At 39.6% G+C, this 23,803-nt stretch overlaps 2 long non-coding RNA genes across 2 annotated transcripts; one reads left to right on the top strand and one right to left on the bottom strand.

Moving 5' to 3' along the window:
- Window positions 1–4,350: 4,350 nt before the first annotated feature.
- On the bottom strand, window positions 4,351–14,219 carry LOC125975213 (uncharacterized). Its single transcript, XR_007483909.2, has 3 exons — window positions 14,038–14,219; window positions 9,300–9,396; window positions 4,351–5,572 (listed from the first exon to the last, which is right to left on the bottom strand). It is a non-coding gene; the product is annotated as an uncharacterized lncRNA (long non-coding RNA).
- LOC125975214 (uncharacterized) lies at window positions 11,667–23,557 on the top strand. Its single transcript, XR_007483910.2, has 3 exons — window positions 11,667–11,798; window positions 20,466–20,630; window positions 22,036–23,557. It is a non-coding gene; the product is annotated as an uncharacterized lncRNA (long non-coding RNA).
- Window positions 23,558–23,803: the final 246 nt, after the last annotated feature.

Here is a 23,803-nt window from a genome sequence, read left to right as displayed (position 1 = left end):
CACTCACGTTTCAGAGTCATGTTGGGTTCTCCACTCGCACCTGTTGTTCTCATGCTAATGTCAACAAAGTCTTGTTTCAGCATCAATCTACCATGTGACAGACAATAAGGGGACATCTAAGCTGTAGAAAATGGATGGATGGATGGATGGATGGATGGATGGATGGATGGATGGATGGATGGATGGATGGATGGATGGATGGATGGATGGATGGATGGATGGATGGATGGATGGATGGATGGATGGATGGATGGATGGACGGACGGACGGATGGATGGATGGACGGCAGAAATTATAAAGCAACTTCCTATCCAGATCTGCGTGTTGTCGTTCCAGGCCAGCTAAAGAGAAGAGCAGGACTGTTGACAAGAGAGAAGGTAAGCACATAATTAGCCAAAGTCAAGACAAGTGTTCCATAATAAAAGGCCAGCTTGGAAAAATAAAGTACGATTGTTACGACTGTTGATAAGGTTTATGATTTTTTTTCCAAATGCTTTATTAGCTTCCTTTTTAGTATATTTTCACTTCTTCTGCAGCCATATCCTGCTGCTTCTTTAATGTGATGGGAAATAGAGAGCGACATGGTCAACATGCCCAGTGGAGCCAAAGATTACCAGGTTCTAAACAGCAATCAAAGGAGCCTCCAGTGATCCAAGAGACATACATGCGGGACCAGCCACTTGCTAATAGAGACATTTACACCTTAGTAAAATTTGGCAGGTGTTACCCTGCTGTTGTTGAGAGCAGACGCATGCCCGAGCATCATTAGGCCCCGTGCCAAGCCTGCTTTGGCTGCGAGCCTCAGTGCGCGCGCGAGTGTGTGTGCATGTGTGTGTGAGTTTCAGTGGAACAGCAGTGTCGCAAGGGACTCCTTGTTGAAACTGAGAGTGGTGTTATGCTGCTGATCTGTGTGCAACATGTACAGTATGTGTTGGGACCGGTAGTTTGAAGTACAGTGAGAACATTATAGCAGACATATTATGGAAAATGTACTCTTTAATTACTCTGAAATGTCTGCCCACCCACAAGTGTGAAATTACACAACCAAAATTCATTTTACTTATGAGTTGCCTCTCTTATGTCAGAAAATTTAAGCCCGAGTGTTACATAATATTTTGGCTCATTTTGATAATGATGGTACTAATTACATTACTTCATAGTTTTCAAAAAAAAAATGATACAAGCAATTTCAAAATGTTTAAAATGCTAACTATTGTAATTTCCCGACTATAAGGAGCTACTTTTTGCACAAGCTTTGAACCCTGCGGCTTATACTCAGGTGCGGCATATCTATGGATTTTTCATTATTTTTATGATATTGCAAGAAGATTTGTTTTGGTAATACAGGTCATAGAGTGCTGCACCACTTGAGCAAGGGGTGGTCGTGGGGACAAAGGCTCTTTGGTAGTAGTCAACAAACAAACTCACATCTCATTGGTTTTTGTTGTTGTTGTTGTTTTTCACGATTGTTTTGCCATCCCCCTCCATTACCCGAATCCTTACAGACTGAGATATTTCTATTTCAATCTTTTGTCTCTTTCTTGTTGCATTTCCATACAGAAGATACCCATCCAGCATTCCCTTGGCAACAAAAGGCCAGGCTATGAATAATACTGTGCACGATAATGTAAATTGTTTGACAAAAACACACAAGCGCACACACAGTTTCAATAACAGGTTCACGTTTTTTTTCTGCTGCAGAGAGCCTCTCGCATGCATATGTAAATATTGCTGAAAGGTTTATTTTGTGGCCCACTTTTTCTAGCAGCTTCAATCAAGTCTTCATCCTCTGACATCTCCCAAATAAGGGACAGAACAGAAAAAAGCAGGCACAGACATAAAGTCGCAAGCTTGTGTTTTTAAAGGATGGAATGTAAATTGATTTCAAACTAAAATCCATTAATTATGTTGGATGTAACAATAATTTAGTGGCAGGGGATTCACACACTTAGCCATGCAATGAAAAATCCATCTGCAGATGTGTTAATATTAAAGAGGAGGTTGATGGCACAGAGAAAAGAACAAAACACGGCAGCATCTAAATACGTAATGACAACGGGGAGGCCATAACAAACGCTGCTTTTATGTTGAGTATTACTTATTAAAATAGCTTCTTAAATATGTATCCCTTCATAGATGGCCCCTGCCACTGCTCTTTATTTGTTTACTTAAGATTTCTGGCTCTCAGGCTTGAGAATCAATGAACTTCATCACCCGACCCCCTTTTCCTCCTTAATGACCTGATTCAAAATCAAACGTCATCTAGATTGTGATGAATTATGCATATTTTGGTGAAGCATGAAAAAAGGGTTTTTTTAATAACGTAGTTCTTTGGTAAATGAAATTCAGGAGGTAGTGCATGTTGATAAGGTAGTGTTTTGGGGCACATTGTTTTACAGGTGAGCAGTTAGCAGAGACAGATGTAATCATGTGACTGTTATCACTGTCTACTCTATGAGGCTAGAATATTGAAAGACTATGAAATGAGTGACAAATTCCATATCACATCAAATAAATTACTGTCTAAAAAAAGAAAAAAAAAGGCTTTATGGCTTATTTTTCTTTCTCTTTATTGCAGTGAGCTGTCGGCCTGTATTGTTATGATTTATTTCAGGTTAGACTAGATTTTATGAAAGCAACAGCTTCTAACACATTCTTTTATTTCCGTTCATTTGTCTGCTGGTAATTTCTGAAACATTCAGTGTGGCATGTTTATATTACTACCTCCCCAAAGGAATGTATTGTGGAATACAGAGCCACAATTGTGGACAAAAATAATAGCATAAATCATTGATACAATAGCTGCTATCAAAACAATAAGCATGAAAAGTATGTCATTATATTTTTCTTATATCGCTGCTACATTTGCAGTGAAATAATTTTTAAGAGCAAATTGGAAGTCGACAAACATCATGGACTGTTCTTCTGGAGGTTTTTGTGCGAGTGGCAGAATAATTTGTGTAAGTGTTTTTAATTTCCGCAATCAAAAACTAGTATTTATGTAACTGCTAGTGTTTTTACCCCGCTGTGTCTACCCATTCAGGAATCAAATCCCTGCCGCCAACACATTACCGGCTTGGGAGTGGAGAACATTGACCACTGAGCTAAAATTCTGAGCTGCCAGCTGAGTGCCCAGCACCTTATTTAAAGGACCGGGGAATGACATTTTTAAAATACAACTGCAAAGCTCAAGCTGGCATCTTTTACATATATTTGGCTGTATAAGGAGATGAAGGTGCAGCTCTTATGAATTTAGGAGCGGTTCTGTTGACCCTTTACTTATATTTGTTAACTTTAAGTCATTTTAATACTCCCACCTCTTATTCTGCTGAATATTTTGTGTTGCTCCGGTTGCTACGCTAAAGGCCACCTCAGGTCATGAAACGTACAGATTAGACTTTTATTTTTTATTTTTGCATTGGTTCTAATATCATATTTGACATGGATGGCTGCTTTGGACTCATCTTCATCTGCCGGCTGAAAGGGAAAAACAGTGGAAGAGCTTTTAATGAGATCAGCACAGAACGGTAGTTATATTGATAAGTAAATACTACAGCTTGAAATGCTCTTCGCACTCAATTGGCTCCCTGCTATTGTCGCCAAGCGTATGCTTCAGCGAGCACTAAATTTTCACTGTCACACTTCAATAACCCTAATTGTGCAAAATAAATGAGCTAATTTCTGAAGTTCCATTTTCATATGCAAGAGATAAGGCAACTTTGCTGATTGATTGGATTCCTTTGTGCGCCTGTCCCACGTGGGCCTGTACGTGTGCAGGCCACACTGTGTGTTGTGGATGTGTATATGTGCAACGGCTGCGCATAATTTGAGCGAAGGCTTCTGTTTATTACGCTTCTGTTATTTTGGCACGTACAATTCTATGACCCCTGCTGTTATTCATCCGGATTGTTCTTGTCATTGCAAGAAATAGAGAAGGGGGGGTGAAAGGAGTGAACGTGTGTGTGTGTGTGTGTGTGTGCGTGTGTGTGCGTGTGTGTGTGTGCGTGCGTGCGCATTCTTGCATGCATGTGATGTCCCTACAGATTCAGTAGCAGATTGCATCTGATCAATTTTTTCACGTGAGGTGTAATTTACAGTGTTGCATACTACAGTCCTCCAGGGATCATAAGCAAAAGATAGTCAAGACAAAAATGTGTTATATCATAGATAAGAATTATTGCATTTGACTCACATTAACGGCTTGCATAATATGTAAATACAAATAAAATGTGCATGGAGAGATTATTTTATAAGGAGCCAACATACTCAACCCCATTTTTTGCACATCATATTGAAAAGTATTTTAGAGGAATGTAGTTCTTAAGATCACCACCACATACAGACAATCACTTTATTTTCTCCACAGCACTTACCACAAAATGCAAGGAGTGATATTTATTTATTATTGTCAGGTTTTAATCCTTTCGTCTACTGTGAATAAGCTGTCGAGAGATCTGCGCGGCCCAATTGCAAACGCATACAAATAGAGTCACAAAGTGTTACTAGCAGAAAATTCCAGAGAGCAGTAGAGTTACTACTACCAATGTATATCAATATGTTAAATATTGGTTTCAAAATAATTCTCAATCACAGGGGTGTCACGGGACATGACCAACAGCCGTTAATCACTTGTTCTTTTGAATAAAAAAAAAAAAAGGATCTATATTTGTAAATAGTGGTGTCTCGACTTTCATTAGCAATAAAGGCTAAACAGTTCTTAGCAGAACTGCCCGTCTAGTTGCAAGATGTGATCATTATAGTTTTATGCCTATGGAGGCAACAGAAACACTGGATCACGTAACATTGATATATGGCTTCCTCATAAAGCTCTTGTTGAATATGTTAGCAAATATTGCCCGAGAACACAGTCAGCGAAAGCAGAATAACATTAGTAGTCCGCAGCGAAAGGTTTATTAGACCTCTGTTTTTGCTGAGAACAGTTGCTTTCTGCATCTGGCAACAAAGAATGCTGATTTTGAAAAGCAAAACAATAGCAATAGAAGTATTTGCTAAAGAAATTCGACAGTGTTAATCCTTTGTGTTCCTGCAAGTAGCACCAAGACAAATGAACAGAAACAACATCATTTTTATAGTCTAAACAAATACAATAGTATTCTGCAGGTTATATTTTTCCTATAAGTTGTTTTAATAATGCACACAGTGGGCATTATTTCGAGTGTTCATATCGACTAGTGTGGAAACCATGTCCAGATGTTTATCACTTATTTTAGTTTCACATTTTTGAGCTTAGTCATCAACATTGTCCATCTGTGCTGTGTTAAAACAGTGTCCTGGGACTGTGAAGGTTACGAATGGATGAGCACAATGAACACTTTCCATTATTAGTGACACAGACCAGAGAGATAGGGACTCGGGGGGATCAAAATGAGGAAGAGACTGATTAGAGACAATATGCCTGAGAGTTAAATTTGTGGGAGAGACAGAAAAAGAAAAGGTTGTTTTTTTGTGGTGCATTGAAGACGGATCTTTGCTCATTTCCTCTTCAACCTGCCACACAGTTTTTGAATTTGCCATTTTACTATCTTCAGATGGGCATTGAGCTGCTTCTTACCTGTAGAGAAGAAAATCAATTTGACTCTTTGTTCACTCAAAACAGAATCATAAGCAAAGAAGGCAGTCATGTGTTTAAAGCTATTTTTGAACTTTTCAAATATATTTGTTTGTCTGAAGCTAGATGACAGTTTTTTTTTGGGGGGGGGGTTGAGCTGCATTCATAAACACATCTCAGTTTTTGATGTTGGAGCAAAATTATTCTTCCAACATCTTCCTCCACCTCTACTCTTGAATTTCTACATATTTATTATGGGGCATAGAGCGTAACAGTGGAAAATACAGTCATTTTAAGTGGGCCAGTTGCCTGGCAACTGGTTTAGCATCAGTTGCACTATTAAAAAAAAACTTCGAGTCAATTTTAAGTGTAAATAAGACGGACATTGGCATCTGACAATGGCAGACGAGTTACATCAAAAATGAATGAATCAATTCTAATGAAGTTGGGATGTTTGTAAAACGTGAAGGTCTCGGGGCTTCTTCAAATCCTCGTTATTGCCTACGAAATTTCCTTTCCTATTCCATTTGCGTGAGATGACATGAGGTACTTGAAGGATATTATTGTTAAAATTCTACAAATGCTTAAGGAAAGGTGCACGGATGCAACTGTAAAGACACTTTTAGCCATCTTTACAAAGATATTATACACAAGTTGTTATGGCAACAACATTTAAAGAACAAGGCGCTGCCTTAGTTGACAAACTACACAAACAAGTTTCAAGCTCAAGAATAATGTAATGGAACTTTTTTAGTCATGCAAATTAATACTGTGGTCAATGATGCCAAGAAATATGCATTCAAACCAAAAGGTTTATGGTTCCACACAAACAGAAATTAAATTATTAACATGTTTTCATTATTTATTTGAGAATGAGCAATTCTGAGATCAATGAAACACATCATTATTGACCCTTCACAAAAACAATGTGTATCTTTGGATTTTATCAATAAGACAATATTTTTTTTAGAGGTAAAGTCCGCAAGCTAGAGACTTGTCAGGAACACTTGCATGACTGACGTGGGGTCAAATTCATTTGAACCAGTGCTATCCTTTCCGGTGGTCAAAGGGAAGTACATTTTCATCTCTCCTTGAGGTGATGACGTTATCCGACAAAGATTAAGGAAAGGTAGCATAAAGGTTAGGAGATTTGACTTTCCAAAGAGGCCCCAGGAAAGAGGATAGTTAAAGGACACGATGAGGGAGTGGAGAGACTGGAGAGCAAAGCATCATGTGACTGGGCATCTATGGAGGTGAATGACCAACCCCTGTCAGTCAAGCTCACACAGAGAGAGCAGGGCCCTGCCATCTGCTACAATGTTAATGGGAAAGAGACAAGGTGGGGAGATGAGGTGCGTCGACACAGCCCACAGAGGCTGAGAGTGAGAGCTATGGTCACTGGATGGAGGGCTGAGTGAGAAGAGTGAAGGAAGAGGTAGGAGGACCAAGGACAAAGAAGATGGAGGGGATGCCTGATAGAGAGTCAATGATGGATTAAATGAAGGTGGAAACCAATTGAGTATAGAGGACTCTGTGTATCTTAATTTTACTAATTGCTGTGTCTGCATTTTCCAGAGTGTTTAGGCGTAGAAACACATTTGGAAGATTGAGGCTACCTCGTTATGACATCATGCTCCCTTTCTCACGCTTTGAGTCGTTGACGACAAATTAACTTGTCCAACTGCTGCTGTATAATATTTTTGTAGAATGCTGCTACATCTGCTTCAGTGGAAGCTACACATGGTTAAGTCGTTTGAAGTAAAGGAATGAAATGCCCTTTGGAATTTCTGGATATTCAAGTGCCTGTGGGATTTTATGGGAAGTGATGTTTGGCTTTCTTTCAGCTTGATGTAAAGCGGAGCCTAAATCAATGGCTATTGTTCTCCTCTGGTTATGTGAGCTGAGGGTTCACATTAAGATACTAGATGGCAACACACTTGGAGATCATGACATGAAAGAATTTCTTTTAAGTCATGAAAGGAGGACTTCTAGCACGGATAAAAGCACTTGGTTGTTGTGAGGGTGTTTTGTCGTGTTTTTTGAACTTGTTTGGCTTCGTCCTATACATCACCTGTTCAGGAAAGTCAAGTAAGTAGGTCGGAACAAGTCAAAGTCAAAGCTAAGCAAAGTCAGTATTCAGGTCTGTGGGTCTAAGGCTCTCCTCACAGCCATTGCATACTCCACCACCTGCTGTTGAACATGAGTGATACTGAGGGGTTCCTCATGGGTTCATACCTTGGCAGATTCACCTCCTGACTGGACAACAGATGGACTGTAGCCGAGCTCAACAACACCCCCTTCCTATAATGTGTTTGTGTGTGCATGCCTGCTTGTTGTGTGTTGTTAGGTCAGCATGTCCAGAGAGACGAATGTCGTCCTTCATGTCTCTCGTTGACACCATTATTAGTCATTGTCCAAACATAAGAAGTCCAGTTGTTGTTAAGATGTTGCAAGTAGATAAGCACCAAACCATTTTCTAATATGCCAGTTGACCATATCCCACATGGTCTGGCACACGGGTCACCCAACTATAACTAGCTGCTTCTTGGGTGCTGAATAAGGACTACTGGTTTGATACACACTTCTAAAAATAACAAATGTGATCAAACTACCTTGAATAACGTTATAATGATATTAATTTACATAGACACTTATGTTATTGATTTAAAGGTGTTTAAGAAAGGGCAAGTCCCTGTGCTTTCACCCAATGTGTGCTATCTAGCGGAGCCAAAAGAAATACAACTGGTTCATGAATTAAATTTGAAGCTTGGTTTTCCCACCACTACCAGATGGGTTTTCTGCAAGCTGAAATGACCTAGATACAAAGTGACTCCCTCCAAGTCAATCATTAGAGAAGTCCAAATTATGTTGAATTACATTGATCAAGTTTCCAAATAGCTGCGTTTGCACTCACTTTAAGCAACAGAAGTGGTACAGGCTGCCATATTAAAAAGATGCTTTTTGTCACGAAATGGGGAATTGAGGACCCAAGTGTGGGGAAGCAAGTCAAGAAATATTTAATTTGAATCAAACAAAAGGCAACCAATGCACTACTGCTCATGGAAAAACTAAAGCAAATGGAGATCAAAACAACAGGTGGCAAAGTAACAAAATAAACAATAGCAAAAACAGACTTGAACATGACTAGGACAGGGCAGTACAGAGCCCTTGCATAGACAGATGATAATGGAAATGGCCCAACAAGACGGAACAGAAAGGAGTAAACTAAATACAAATGAACTGACGTGACAATCAGAAACAATGATCTAACGAGACATACAAAAAACACTGGGAAAACATAACAATGACAAAAGGGACAAGCAAATCACACCTAAGCCTGCAACAAAACAAGCTGACAACATCGCAGGTAGCTCTGATGTTTTTCCACCATGGAAAGACGGAGAGCACAGGCAAACCAATGATTGAATTGGATGGTTTAAAATAAAAGTTATATAAGATTAATGAGTTGCAGGAAAATAATTGATCACTACAGCATAACATTGTGTTAAAAACTTGGGATAAGTCAGACCGTTTTGGCGACCTCTGTCTTCGAATATTAACATGTGAAATCTGGGTAAATTCCTCAATCATGTATCTTAATTGATCTTGGCAAATGTTTAGGGTAGTTATCATTAAAGATTTCAGTTTATAACTCATCTGATGAGTTAAAGACATGCACATGTTTAAAGCAACAAATTAGAGAGTCCAAAAAACAACAAACGTTTAGCACCTCATCAGACAAAGGAGCACCGTCTGCTTCAGCTCCTGCTGTGAGGCACTACTGTGCACAAGCTGCTCCGAGACTGCTTACGTGCGAGAAATACAACCTGCAGACACACATTTAAACAGACAGTTGTGCACTATATTCACAGTCATGCAAACACTCCCACACTCAATGTTTCCCAACAAACGTGTTAGTCTGTCAACACTCCCTGACATATGGCGGGGTTGTTGTGACTTGACGACAAGCTTGACTTTACCTGCTTAGTGTGTGTAACCTGTGAGTGTGCTCAGGTGGCTGCATATATGTGTGGGTAAGAGAGTGGGTGGGCATGTGCAGGATTATGTTCTCCCAACATCTGGAGTCAAGACTGAATGACTCTGGGCTTGTGGGCAATTACCCATCTATATCTCCCACTTTGCTGACCGTGTATTCCTGCTTAACTCTTGTGTATTACGTGCAAGTGTGCTCTGTGTATTTTTTGGTTTTATACTTGTTTGCTTGCACTAGATGTGTTAAAATTAACTGATTAATCGACAATTGATTATAAATTAATTGACAACTCTGAGTAATTGTTTAGAGTTATTGTATAATTGTGACAGTAAGAACAATTAAATGTTCTTTACAAAATGTCTACTGTGGAAAAAGAAGTCATTAAAAATGACAACGCGAGGCATGGCCTAGGACTGATGTTTGTATTGTCAGGCCGCAAAACATTCACACAGGTCACGCTGCTGACTTTTAAATGTTTTCTCCTAAATAACTGTATACTTTACCCTCCTTTCTTGCCTCTTGCAGAACAGTCACTGAGGGAGAAGGAAGGGATGGAGACCTGTCTGTCACTGGTCTCATTTTTTATGTTCTCGTCTACTCCTTCAGTTAATTAAGCCTTTAATTACACTGTGTTGTGTTTGTTTACTCCTCCAAATACCAGGATTAGACAAGTAATGTCAGGGATACTCCCTGAAATACCATCAGATGAGCAGGGCAGCTGACATTTTAAAGCCTTTGTTTGCATTTTCTGATCAAACAGAGAGCTTAATAATTCAAGGCCTCAAGCATGTTCATTTCAAGTGATATTCTCTCGCACCATATTATAATATTATTATTATTTCTAAGACTTTAGTACTTCCATAGGAAGAATTTGCACTTGACAGCAAAGGCACAGCAGTAGATGAGGTCAATGAGAGGGATAGTGTGTAGGCAGGCAGCAGGTGATGTGTCACCCTCCTGAATGCCTCCGCATGCTCCATGTCCACGGATTTATGCCCTTGCCATCACTGGCCTGGATCTCCCACCGGTCCAGGGTCGAAGGATACCACAGTGCCCGGTATGGCCAGCCAGCTGGTCTTTCTCAAGCCAGCCACACACCAGCTGAAAGCAAGAGTGTGTACAAAGGCGCACGGCAACAGTGCTTAGTTGTCTACCCTGCGCCGGCGGTCACTTATACGTGGTTTGAGCAGGCGAAAAGTTTGGATTGACTTTGGATTGAATTGTCACTCAGCCAGGGGCGTCTCCAAGGCAAACCCTCTGCTTTGTCGGCCCACCCAGTCTGTTTAATTGACAAACATACAGTGAGCTAGCATTTGCGTCATGGCACACATGTGCTATGAAAATGGAGCCCTAAATGCTGTTTACTTACTATCTGTACAGTATCGACCAAATTATGAATGGGGGAGATCATTGATAATTTCAGTAAGCTTTAGTAAGTTTACTTTTCCTTTAGATGTCTTAATGCTTATTAATATTGTACTTTTAATTATTTTCAAGCACATTGCGTTACCTTGTGTATGAAATGTGCAACATTAATAAATCTACCAAGACTTGCCTTGCCGAAATACCGAGTCCAAATTAACAGACTGACAAACAAACTGCATGCAGCTCACAAACCTCCGTGGATTGATCGTTCCTGGCATAAAATGCGACCAAATGACAGAAATTGATTTGAAGACTATGTAACAGAATATGAGAGGCAACACTGGCTAGCATCCAGTCACAGCAATTCAAAGTGAGAAATGGTTTGTTCGAGCTGGCTCTTTTGTTCAAGGGCTGGTTCTTTCTCAGCACTCATTTTGTTGTAGTCTTTCAAATTCTGTGAGCAAGCTTTAACATCCTCTCCAGATGAATGACGCTCCACTTAAGAAAAAAAAGTGTATGTTAATTAAGCTCTTACACAGTCCATGGGCAATCCTGCCAAGCACATGAACCCATGGAAAGTATTGGATTTCAAACCATATGATGGAAGAAAAAGGAAGCTGTACAAGCTATAGCAAGCCTGATAATTGACACTCTCAGGGAAAGGGAACAAGCCGCCGCTTCTTCTCTTCCTCTCATTGCCTGAGTGGCATGCTGTTGCTGCTGTTATTGTGCCCCATTGTCATTCAGAAAGCAGAGAGGAATGTTTGGCAGCTTCTCCGGGAAACGCCACTTCAGGGCCTACAGCTGTCATTGACCAGGCACATGAATTCTTCCACAGACAGTTCAACAGTGAGAAGCTGGCAGAGGAAGGTATGCTTTTCACGTAAGCCTGGCACACGCAAAGATTTGACACATCTTCTGATTTTCAAAATACGAGAGGCTCCACGTGACATTCAAAAATAAGGGTTCTTATTGCTCTTTTAGGATGTGATGAACTCGAGATGACCAACACGTCACATCAATATCGTGTGCGTGCTTTGAAATTATTCATGCCGCCTTTATTTTACATTTCAAGAGGGTGGTGCTTACTCTGTCTAGCTGCAGAGCACTGAAGTAGGTTGTCATGATATTCATCCATCCCTGCCATTTTCTATACTACCTGTCCTCATTAGTGTTGCGGTTGAGCAGGAGACAATCCCAGCTATTATAACAAGCTCATTTATATGGTAATATAAAATAAAATTCATAAGATTGTTGCTGTGATATATTAGTTAATTAATTCATTGATTCGAAAAATTGAGATCTTTTTATTTGTTGAGTTATTCTTTTATTCATTTTAGATACGGTAGTTAGACTGAAATATTACATGAAATATAATTCAAGTGATTGGAATGTAACTGTTAGCAAATTAAATGCACTTTCAATCCACTGGGTGATGGCATATTAAAATGTGTTGCAGTCTTCATGACACCTACATGTTGCCACATGTGCAATATATCTAAGTAGAGTAGAGTTGAACCGAGAAGGTAATCTAAAGGGAAATATAAAGCCCTCAAGCAGACCCTGAGGAATTTCTGTCCATCACTCACATGCACACACATTCCAATTCAAAACAAAAGCACTAGCCTTCTTATGCAAACACTTGCATTTTTCTCTGACAAAAATGCTAATATAATTTTGTTCACTTCCATTTCTCCTCTTGCACTCCCTTGACTCCCTCCACACGCTCTTCCTCCTCCAGCTATTAGTGCTATTTGCATCTGACTGAGAGGCCATCAGAATAATAATCAGCATGACCCATCGGAGAGGGAAAGCTTCCATTAGCTCCACCCCAACCAGCACCAGCTCAAAATACACACGCACACACACACACTTAAAAACATTAATTCCATTAACTGAATTAATCTTCGTGTTGGAACTACACAAACAAGGTTTCCTTCTACTTAACTTTGTTTATTTTGATGTGATAGGAAAGAAGCATAGAACCTTTTGGCTGCTCCATTTTAAGAGGAAGCTAAATGTGTGGAAAGATCACTCAAAATCCACAGGCTATAATTTTGCTTGGCTATTAAATACCATCTATATGGTTGGAACATGCTTCTGGCAAAAGGTATGAAAAATGCATAATGCATGATTTTAGCAGCTATGTGATAATGTGCATAATTAGGCTCATTACAATATCCATGTACATCTCGTGGTCAGTGTGGTGATTATTCATGGTGAATATAATCAGTAATAATTACCCCCTGTATCATGAGCATGAATGCCACGGATGCACCGGCTACAACATGGCGTTTCTTTACTTGAAAATATAAGATGGGTGCTTGCAAGTGTTGCCAAGGCATAAATACATTTCAGTGTGCATTTCATTTCACCAACTGCTTCTCATAACGAGGTGAATATCATGTGCCCTTGTGAGTCTTTTGCTTTGAGATTGTCTGTCCATGTGCAGGCCTATTCTCAATTTCCATGGCAACTGTTATGAGCAAATTTCTTTTAATATTTAACAGCTGCACTGCTTCTTTTTGACATATCTGCCTAATAGGAAAGAGATTGAATAAACACTGAACATCTCTAGTCAGGTAGGTAGGTAGGTAGGTAGGTAGGTAGGTAGGTAGGTAGGTAGGTAGGTAGGTAGGTAGGTAGGTAGGTAGGTAGGTAGGTACCCCCACTCAGGAGCTTCATCGTTCAAGGGCAAATGAAGAATGGCAGTCACAGAGGTGCAAAAAGAATTTTCTATTTTTAGAACTGTATCACACTAGCAATAAACAATGCACCCAGCACCCAATGTCCAAATAAAAGTAAATGTGTTTCATCACAGACATTCATTATGGCTCTAAAATAACCAATGTAGGCTGCTCTGGCAACGGACAGATATAATCATGGACAATTGTTTTTTCTTTTTTGTTTTGGATGTTCGAAATAAAGATATCAATCAATCAATCAATCAATCAATCAATCAATCAATCAATCAATCAATCAATCAATCAATATGACTGATCTGCAGCTGCAAAGCAACACATAATCACAATGCTTTCCGAAAGAATAAAATACAATCCCTGTGTCATTTACTATCACTAAGGTAGGAAGATCCATGGAGCCGACTTACCTTCAAAAAAAATTCAGCCATTCAAACAAAGTACTCTACCATTCAGGTCTTGTAGATACATTCTGACATAAATGATAATGTGTATTAATGATGACACTCAGACACAGATTTTTAACTTGAGGTACGGGAGTGACAATGGACCGTAACAATAAAAAAAAAAAAAGTTTTAAAATGTTTTGCATGCTCAATGTCTAGGATGCAGACAAGCAAAGTGGCGGACGGTGTAAGTTGTGAAAATAATTAAATTTCCCAAGGATGTGCGGAATGATGTAAATGATAAAGAGAGGACATCAAACAGCATCATAAGGGAATGGAAACAGTTTTTATATACATATGTAGACAGCATCAACATACCGCCCAATGGCCACACCCTCTTCATGACCCAATGACACACAACCGTAGCCCTCATAAAGTTTGCATCTTTCAACAAGGCATTTCCTTTTTGCATGCTTGCATGAATTCTGCCATATGCTTGTGTGTAAAGCCTGTGCATTGGTCCCCGCATGAGCGCAAACACACAAATATGAATTATACACCATTCTTTGCACTGACACGTGTGCACATTTCAGCATCTGTATATGCAAATATCTAGCTAAAACAATTTCGCTAGCACGCACATGTGGTTGTGTAGCAAGGGTGTGTATGCTTGCATGCAGTTGCTGCAGGCAAGCTGAAGATTGTCTCCCCCCTGAGGGTCTCCTTCTCCCTGCAGCATGTGGAAATCATGGCCCATTGCCAGGATACAAGCCCCACGTCTGTACTGACAAGAAGACATGAAGAGCAAAGATTAATTATTTACAAGCAGACCTCTGTACACCACGTCTGGCTTGGCTCTTCTCCTGCATTAAATGTCACTATCTATAAAGCCATCCGTTCTATAAGCGCTGTGGAAAGTCTTGATTGCATAGCATGATCATATCCACAACTGTTATTTCTAAAAACTAGCTATTAAATTAAAGATGTCAAATTTGGGACATTTTAGAAGTAAATGTGCTCTGATGATTGAGCTTTTTCTGCAGACCACCAATGTCCTGTGCGTAGTCTCCTTCCTGACTTCATTTAATATTTATGGGGTCTCTTCACTGCCGACCGAAGGGCTTTTCCAGGGCAGCAAATATTCACAAAACATATTAGAATGATTCATTTAGCATCTCATTCGTGTTCAGCGTCTCGTCAGCTTCTGTCTCGTTAAATCAATTATTGAGTGATTTGGTATGATTTTAATGCTTTGACGCCGACGCATTTTTGTGGTGCAGGAAAATATAGCGTACTACTATGCACTAATTTGTATTCTTCTTCTTGTTTATTCTATAACGCATGCTTTGTGAAGTGAAGGCATCCGTGCAGAGTTGGTCCTTTGTTCTCGTATCCTTCTCTTTGTTGTGCTGCTGACTTGTCTGTCTGTAGCATTTGCATTCTTCCAACACATCCATATTCATGATGGAAGCGGGTCATCCCACGTGATGTATGCGTTGTGTGTGCATGTGTGTGCGCGTGGTCAGGGGGATCCTCCGCATAGAGTCCCAGGTGGAGTGGGAGCATGAATCCTGCTGTTCAGAGCATTAAGCTACTTCTATTGTTCCTCCCCCCCAACACAGCAGGCCTCCTGTGGCGACCGCCCAAAACGTCTTTTCATCAGGCAAACATCAGTCTGATCTCGCACGATTTCTGCCCATATCTGACATGCTGTTTGCAAAGACCACAGACTGAGAACAAAATAACATGATTGGTCTTGATTTGTGAATAAATCAAACCGTGCAGCACAATAGACTCAAATGGAATTAGATTTATTTTACTGAACTGGAATTTTGACCTCAGTGAGTGGATTCATAATTCTTTTTTCAGTCACGGAAGGAATACAGGCTCAATATGTAGAATGAATTTTAGATTTCAATTTAAAAAAAAAACTCACTTAGATTAAATATGCCACATTTAATTTACATTATAAAAGCTAGCAAAAGAGGTCACATAAGAAAGCCGGGTTTCTTCAGAGCAAGGACTTTTTATTATCATCCCAAACATAATTGCACTGTTGTTGTTGAAGGACAGGGGATGAGAGGAAAGGATCAGGCCCAGAGATATCATGGACGTGCTGAGCATTAATGCCGAGTCCAATTCTCTCCTTTATATCTCCCTGCCAGTCCCAGTGACATCCTTACACGACGGTGCTTTTGTTGCCCCTTAACCCGCTGGATGTTGCATGTCAGGAAGCACAATCACAGCAGCAGACTCCTTCGCCCTAAAGTGTAAATGAGCATTAGCACCAGGCTGCCATTGTATGGCAGAACAAGTCTTGTTACACAGGTCAATAGCTTGGGCTAATACGTACTTTTCAATGTTGGGTCTGCGGATCACTATTGCCATTCCCACCTTTGTAATTTTAAATAAATAAATCAATATTAGCTTTAAAAATGCTACCACATTTTTAGACATTCAATGAAACAGGGTTAAAAAAGATACAGTTTGTATAATCCTAGTTTTTACAATTGTCCAACCAGCATACAATAAGATAAAAATATTTTTAGCTTTCACGTAAAATATTCAGTCAGTCTTCCGATAGTTTCTTTGTTTGATGGGGGGAAGAAAATCAGATCCAAGCGATCACTATAGTGAGATGGGAGTCTATGATGCTTTTCTTTAAAAAAAAACAATTAACTCCTGAGAGCTTAGAGGCTTTTCAACACATGATTAGTTAATGTACTGTTAAGAAACAATGTTGGGTCGGCTAATTGGCATTCATTCTTAGTGGCCCTGGCAGACAGTTAGACGAGGGACTCGCTGAACAATCACTGACAGAAGCCTGAGTTGGCGTTTCTTTGGCCTTTTCTTGCTACCGTATCTCAATGCTTATCTCTGCTTCTACACTGCACGCAGATTTATAAACCTCACCAAAGAATACTTCAATGCAGTCATTCCCCTAAGGGTACAATAGGTGCATGCCCATACCTTATGGACACTGAACAAGTGTTTAATGCATTTCTTAGCAGGGGAAGGAGACCTTCTCATTGTCAGGCGCTGGCAGGACTGCGAGTGTCAGCATTCTTGTCTAACATTGTTTAAAAAACAATCTGATGCAAACTAATGCCATCCATCCATCCATCCATCCATCCATCCATCCATCCATCCATCCATCCATCCATCCATCCATCCATCCATCCATCCATCCATCCATCCATCCATCCATCCATCCATCCATCCATCCATCCATCCATCCATCCATCCATCCATCCAACCCCACCCACCCATCCATCATCCATCCCTCCGTCCGTCTGCCCGTCCGTCTGTCCGTCTATCTGTCTTTCTATCTATCCGTCTGTCCACCCGTCTATCCATCCATCCGTCTGTCCATCATGTTATGCGCAAGCAGCAGAGCAAAAGTCTTCACAATAAGTATTTCGGGAGGCTAATTTGCTGGAAGAAATTGTAATAAATAATACTTAATCATAAACCACATTCAACTAACATAAACAGAACCACGCTATTGTTTTCTCATAGAAACTTTTCATCTAAGCTTTAATCAGTCAGAGTGACACAAATAAATCCTGACGGAGAAAAAAAAAAAATCCCATTTCTGATTGACAGCTTTAATTAACAAAAGCAGCACGGGCCTTCTGCATTTCATGTTACAGACTCTGGGGGCCAAGCTGTGATAAACAGTGAAATGCCAGTAAACAGAACCTGACTTTACAAACAAATGATCTATTCTCTAAATGGTTGCATTCATTAATGTTAATAGCTAATATTTAATTAAAATTATACTGTATATACTGTAGAATCTACAGTGTAGATTGAAAACACTGAAAGACACTAACTATAAAATATAGACAGGCTGAATTGAGTAAAGAGTCACCTGACTGGGCGAATGTAGCTCTTTTTCTAGTGACTTCAGATATGCGACTAGATATTTGCATCGTAATTTAGTACACGGCATATAAGGTCTGATCTTGGACCACTTTGGGCAAATGTGCAAACCACAATCGACCATGCTGCCTTTAGAACATATGAAATTACACCACCTTGTCAATGCAATAAAATACAGATGGAGAATTTAAGTATAGAAAAGATAGAACTATAAATAAAGTATGGGAGTTAAGGACAACTGTTAATCAAAAGCACGTAGTAGTCTGTTTTTTTTCTATGACTTTAATTTAGCCAAATTGCAGTAAAATACCAGTAAAATTGTTTTCCAACCAGTACCTCTCTGAATACAGAGTAGCTCACAAACTGTAAAGTAGTTACATTATGCTCCTTATAATTGATTTCACACAGGAATTCACACGCGGTGAATTGTTCCCTGCATCCTAATCATTATATGCAGTGTTGGGAGGTAGCAGAGTTGCTGACTGTGGTGAGAGCGGAAACAGCAATCAGGCATTATAGCATTAAACAAATCTGTTAGTTGAAGTGGCTTTTAATGAGATAGTCTACAATCAGTGAATGGATGAAACACCAAAGGTTCCAAAACAAGACTGGACTGGGCATGAAAAAATAAAACATTCGTCCTTAGAACAAAAAAAATATATATATTATGTAGATATGTGCAGGTAGCATAATACGTGGCTTAAATATAGGAGCTATTACACCGGGCTGTTCATATAATTAGATTCATATTAATATACATATCCCAAGTGGTAATAAGACTTTTTTTTTCTTTCTACATGGGCGACTTGTTTTTTTCATCTCCTTTATGAAACTGCTCTGAGCCACCACAGCAAAGACCGTCACCTTGCAATGATAAGATAATACCTAATTCATTTCAGCTTTTTAATTGGATTCTCCTTCTCCACTCTTTTTCTTTTCAAATTTGCACATGAGCATGATTAATTTTCAGACGAAACAGCCTTGCTCTCTCTGGAAAAAAAAAAAAAAGTATGCCTTTTTATCTTATTGTGGCGAGACTTGGCTGGATGAAATAAAAATTACCTCGATGTGCTTGTGCAGGGTAAAAGTAAATCAACACTCGGGATTTACCATCAATCAATCACACAACTGCTGCATATACAGCACATACATCACATCTATCGAGAAATTGGAACATATTGAGTGTGCCGGTGTTGTTTTCCGGCGCATGCATGATCGTCTACAGATGTTAGAAGGTCTGAAATCATTTTGAATTAAACAGCTCCACGGTGCACCAATCAGATCTTTCCCTCATGAGCCAGCGCCATGTTAACATTCTCGTGTCATTCTCAAGTCACAACAGCTCTGAAAAAGTCATGAGTGTAGTCACCGTGGAGCCTCATTGACTGTGACATCTCTGTGATTTAAATGGAAGACCTGTGTAGCTCTGACGTTTACCAACATCAAATATAAAACAAAACAAAACCTCATTCCAGCGAGACCTTTTCACCACTAAATATTTAAAAAAAAAAAAAAAAACATTCCCTCTTTTTCCTCTTGCCGGCAATCAGGAAACAATCTTTCCTTGTCTGTCCCCGCCATCTTCAGGGACTCAGGGAACAGAGTGTGAGAGAAGACGTCTGAATGTAAAATGACTGCTCCAGATCCAATGGCGGAGGGATGGGGTTGTTAGAGGGAGTATAATTGGACATGTGGCTGCCTTCTCCTGCTAAGGTGCAATTGGAATATGAGTGACTCCCAGTGGCACAGCGCATCGCCAAACCGGTGACCTAGAAAGAGAACACTGATCACTCGGTGGAGTTGACGGCAAAGGAGCCTTGCTCCTAATGAACATGCATGGCTGACGGCTTCTGCCCATCAGAGACAGCAAAGGTTTTCTGACTATGTGAGACACGTGGCAGGTACTATGACCCCGGCTTATTAAAGAGATGTACCGTGCTTATGTGAGCTGACTGACAAATTATTTATAATGTGTTTACTCTAATAAAAGAAGAAATAACTGCAGATTGTTTCCTGGGTTTTGAAACTACAAGAAATCTCCATGCAGACCCCTACAGTTTATTTTTCCTTTATTGAGTAAAAGTGATTTTAAAAATATGACCATCCAGCCATTTTCTGTACCACATATACTCATTAGGATCGCAGGTGATCTGGATCCTATTCCAGCTGACCTTGGTTGAGAGGCAGGGGACCTCCTGGACCAGTTAATTACAAGGCTGTCACAGAATAATTCATATAATAATTGGAAATTGGGAAACACCTCCTATTAGCCAAAGCGAAAACAAGACGAACCCAGAACGCAGTCATTTTTCCATTTTCACTTCAAAGCTACTAAACTAAACTAAAGAGAAATTTGCAATCACTTTTGGAAAATGTTTCTCACAATACGTCTTTTACATTATGAGGCAAGAATATTGTCGTTATAAAAGACCCTGCATTATTTAAACTTATCTTTTTGCAGTTCTGGAGTTATTCTATTTAATCACATGGCGATTATTATTTTGTATTATAAAATGTTGTATTATTTGCACTGGTGCGTTAGTTTAATGTCATTGTTCTTTTTTTAGATGACCCATTCGAAACTCACCCTCCCTGCGCTAATGAGGGACCAGACAATCTACAACTCATAGACCTCCTATGATGTCGGAAATCTTTGTTCCTCAATTTCCCATCACATCCGTTGCAATCTGTACCAGCACTAGGAGAGGGTATGATAACGCACAGTGGTTCAGGTAAAAGCAGAAATAATATGTTCTGAAAGTCAAAATGTAATTGCTGAGGGTAAATTGGGATGATTTAGGAAATGTTCATTGTTCCGTTCCATATCGCCATTGTGCCGCATTGTGTCCCTAATAATTAGGTGAGTCAGAGAGAAAGAAAGAGGCTACCCATTTGGGAGTGGGGGCTGGAGGCCGCTTGCTTTTTCCTCCGTCAATTAATACTAGAACCAATCCAGAGGAGCACCGCTGATTGCCGAGAGAGCAGCAGGCTGTCACAGAGCTCACACATATTATACCTTCACAGTTGAACTCGTTTTGGTCCTTTTTTTTTTGTTTTTAAATGAAATATGGACCTCATAAGGTTAAAGTAGAAATGTTCCTCCATCCTGTCATCTTTTTCTCGTCAAAGAGATAAAGAAACGATTGCTATCCCTCCATTAGGCTCTGTTAGTTGATGTGCATCACAGCCTTCACATTAATCACCAGTCTGTCACTGCTTTCTCTCCTCCTCCCTTTCTCAATTTATTCACATTCCTCTCTTTCCCCTTCCTTTACCGTGAATCACGCCTAATTAGGCGCACTCTACATCTGATTTTCATAAAAGGCTCAGGGGGAGGGTACATTTCGTTATGACAATTATTTTTCATATGTGGAACAGGGACTATAGTTTATGGTTGTAAGTATTACAAGGGAATGGCCAAAAGATTCCACTTTGATTAGAAAAAGATTGCAGTGATGTAGCACTTTTGAATAGGATGCATATTGCCATCAGTAGCATTGACATCATATTGCATCATTTTATGTGCCTTGTAGAGGATGTACATATTTAAAAAAAAAAAAGAAAACATTTTCCTTACAATAGCTGATAATGTATTTTCTTTCATAAAGAACTGAACCTGCACCCAGAGCATTTTTTGGCACCAATTAGTAGCTAACCATGTTGCTGGTAGACTCTTCATTTAAAATCAAATCACACCACAGGACATTTATGAATGCAAATTAGACTTATTGTCATTTTTGGACAAAAGTAAATTCTAATTATTTGGACAACATTCATATTTTCAACACAGCCCCATTATTCAGGGTGTGTTCCCTATCGTCCTCATAACAGCAATACCAAATAGCCTGGGGGTGAATTCAGGATAATGAGAAAACATTGGTTTTTGGTTGTGGAAGATCTGCCGACATCCACGGTTATATTAACAACACAAACGCACACACTTCCACTTGTGCTGATAATGTCTATTGAGTGGGCTCTATTGTTTACGACCCCCTGGACAGAATCTCCAGATGGCAGGGTGCCTATTACTGTGGCCCCACTGTGCGTGTGCGTGTGTGTGTGCATGTGTGTGCGTTTACCAACGTGTGATCATGCAAATATGAGCACCTCCGTAATTGTGTGTGTTTCTTTCCATAGGACTGCAGGGCTGGCTGTGAGTGTGTGCGGGGTTGTGGCTCGGTTCGTATGAAGTAACGGCAAGCCCAAGACACCAGTGTGACATTCCTTCAAAGGCCTCATCAGAACATCTCCCGACAAAGGAAAGTGTAGCTCAAGGCTCGAGAGGATTAGCAGGGCCTGGGTCATTAGGCCTCACCCAAATAGCCCTGAGGAGAAGCTGCTGGATCTATAGCATGAAACACATACAACATCCTCACAGCCGTATGGTGGGCCCAGCTCATGAATATCATTACATAGTAATGGAGAGTGACTACTAGGGAATAAAGCACAGTATCGCACAGTATGTTTAGCTACGCTGTCAGGGCGGGATAAGTGTCTTCAATATTTCATTCTTTTTCTATTTCAGTCAAATGTTGATTCATGCAATCGGAGTTGATGTGATGTCATGTCTCTCATAGAAACTTTTATACAACAGTACGCCCTCTTTTTTTTTTTTTTTCATAGAAACCTGAGCAAAATATGGACTGTAGACCACATCTAGCACATCCACGTTCTCTGACCAGTTCATCACAGTTTTCAGTAAATCAACTATGGTGTAAAGAGATTAAAAGCTTATTGAATCATATTGATGACAACCAGTCACTGGTGGAGTACTAAAGATCAATATTAAAAAACATTGATCAGTCGAGGAAATGAAATACAACACAGTAATCAATGTCCATAGGTCACTGAGGTTGAATGAAGACAGATGGCTTGAAACAGGATTGTGACAGCCTGGATTAAAAACTATTTGGATTCATGATAATTTAAATATAAATCTATGAAGGTACTGTATAGATTGGTCATCACTTGAACAAATCAGCAAAATAACTTTTGCTGTGAGTTGTTTATTCATTTGCAATTGAGTGAATAAAACGTCCCATGCCACGAGGTAATCACTTTTTACAGGCTCTTATTAAAGCAGTCTCCCAACTCCTAGCAATATGGACAATTCTTTCTACATCATTAGTGAAATTAACATCATGTTTATGAAGCCTCTTATGTATTGAATCATTTCAATACTAACTCACTCGCATGAGCGGTGGGATTGTTTGCAATACAGACAGATAATAAGGTCTTATCAGTGGATAAAAATAAAGCTTGAATTAAATTTTATCACTATGGAATTGTATATTTGTCAATCTATTGATGGAACAGAATTATAGAAAGGGTTATTCCCATACTATGAGATGATAAACGTTTTTTTTACCCTTAAAAGGTCATGAGGATAAATGTTTTTGTTATTCATGAAGCGCAGCAAAATGTGGGTAGTTGAGAAAATGCATTAGCCACAAAAGCACTGAAATCTGTGCGACGCTTTGTATACCAGAGTGACACGTTGACATTTGAACATAATGGTGCCAATAATACATTCATCTGTTCTCCATTTATGGAGCAGTAGTCAGAAGTGACAGCAGTGATAACATAATTCAGAAACTCTCACAGTAATTCTCCATTCATAGAGAACATGTATTTATCACACTATAAATGCCGGATGTGGTCTTTCACATTTTCAAATATTAGATATATTAAGCAATCTGTTTCTCAATGATGTATCTAATGACACATCCCTTGTGTTAATTTTCATGCCAATACTTAAGAGACATTTATGAGTTGATTTTTTTTTTTGTCATGGTTTAAAAATGATGCTGGAATAGCACAGGTCTTTTCATCAGATTTCCACTTCTCCACCACACTCCTTTCCATTCCTCTTTACAGTCACCGATAAATGATTTACACTGTGTAT

Source organism: Syngnathus scovelli, chromosome 9 (genome assembly GCF_024217435.2).
Source record: "Syngnathus scovelli strain Florida chromosome 9, RoL_Ssco_1.2, whole genome shotgun sequence".
In the NCBI taxonomy this organism is placed as follows: Eukaryota; Metazoa; Chordata; class Actinopteri; order Syngnathiformes; family Syngnathidae; genus Syngnathus; species Syngnathus scovelli.
The sequence above is the reverse complement of the archived record's forward strand: the minus strand, read 5'-3'. Positions and strand labels throughout refer to the sequence as shown.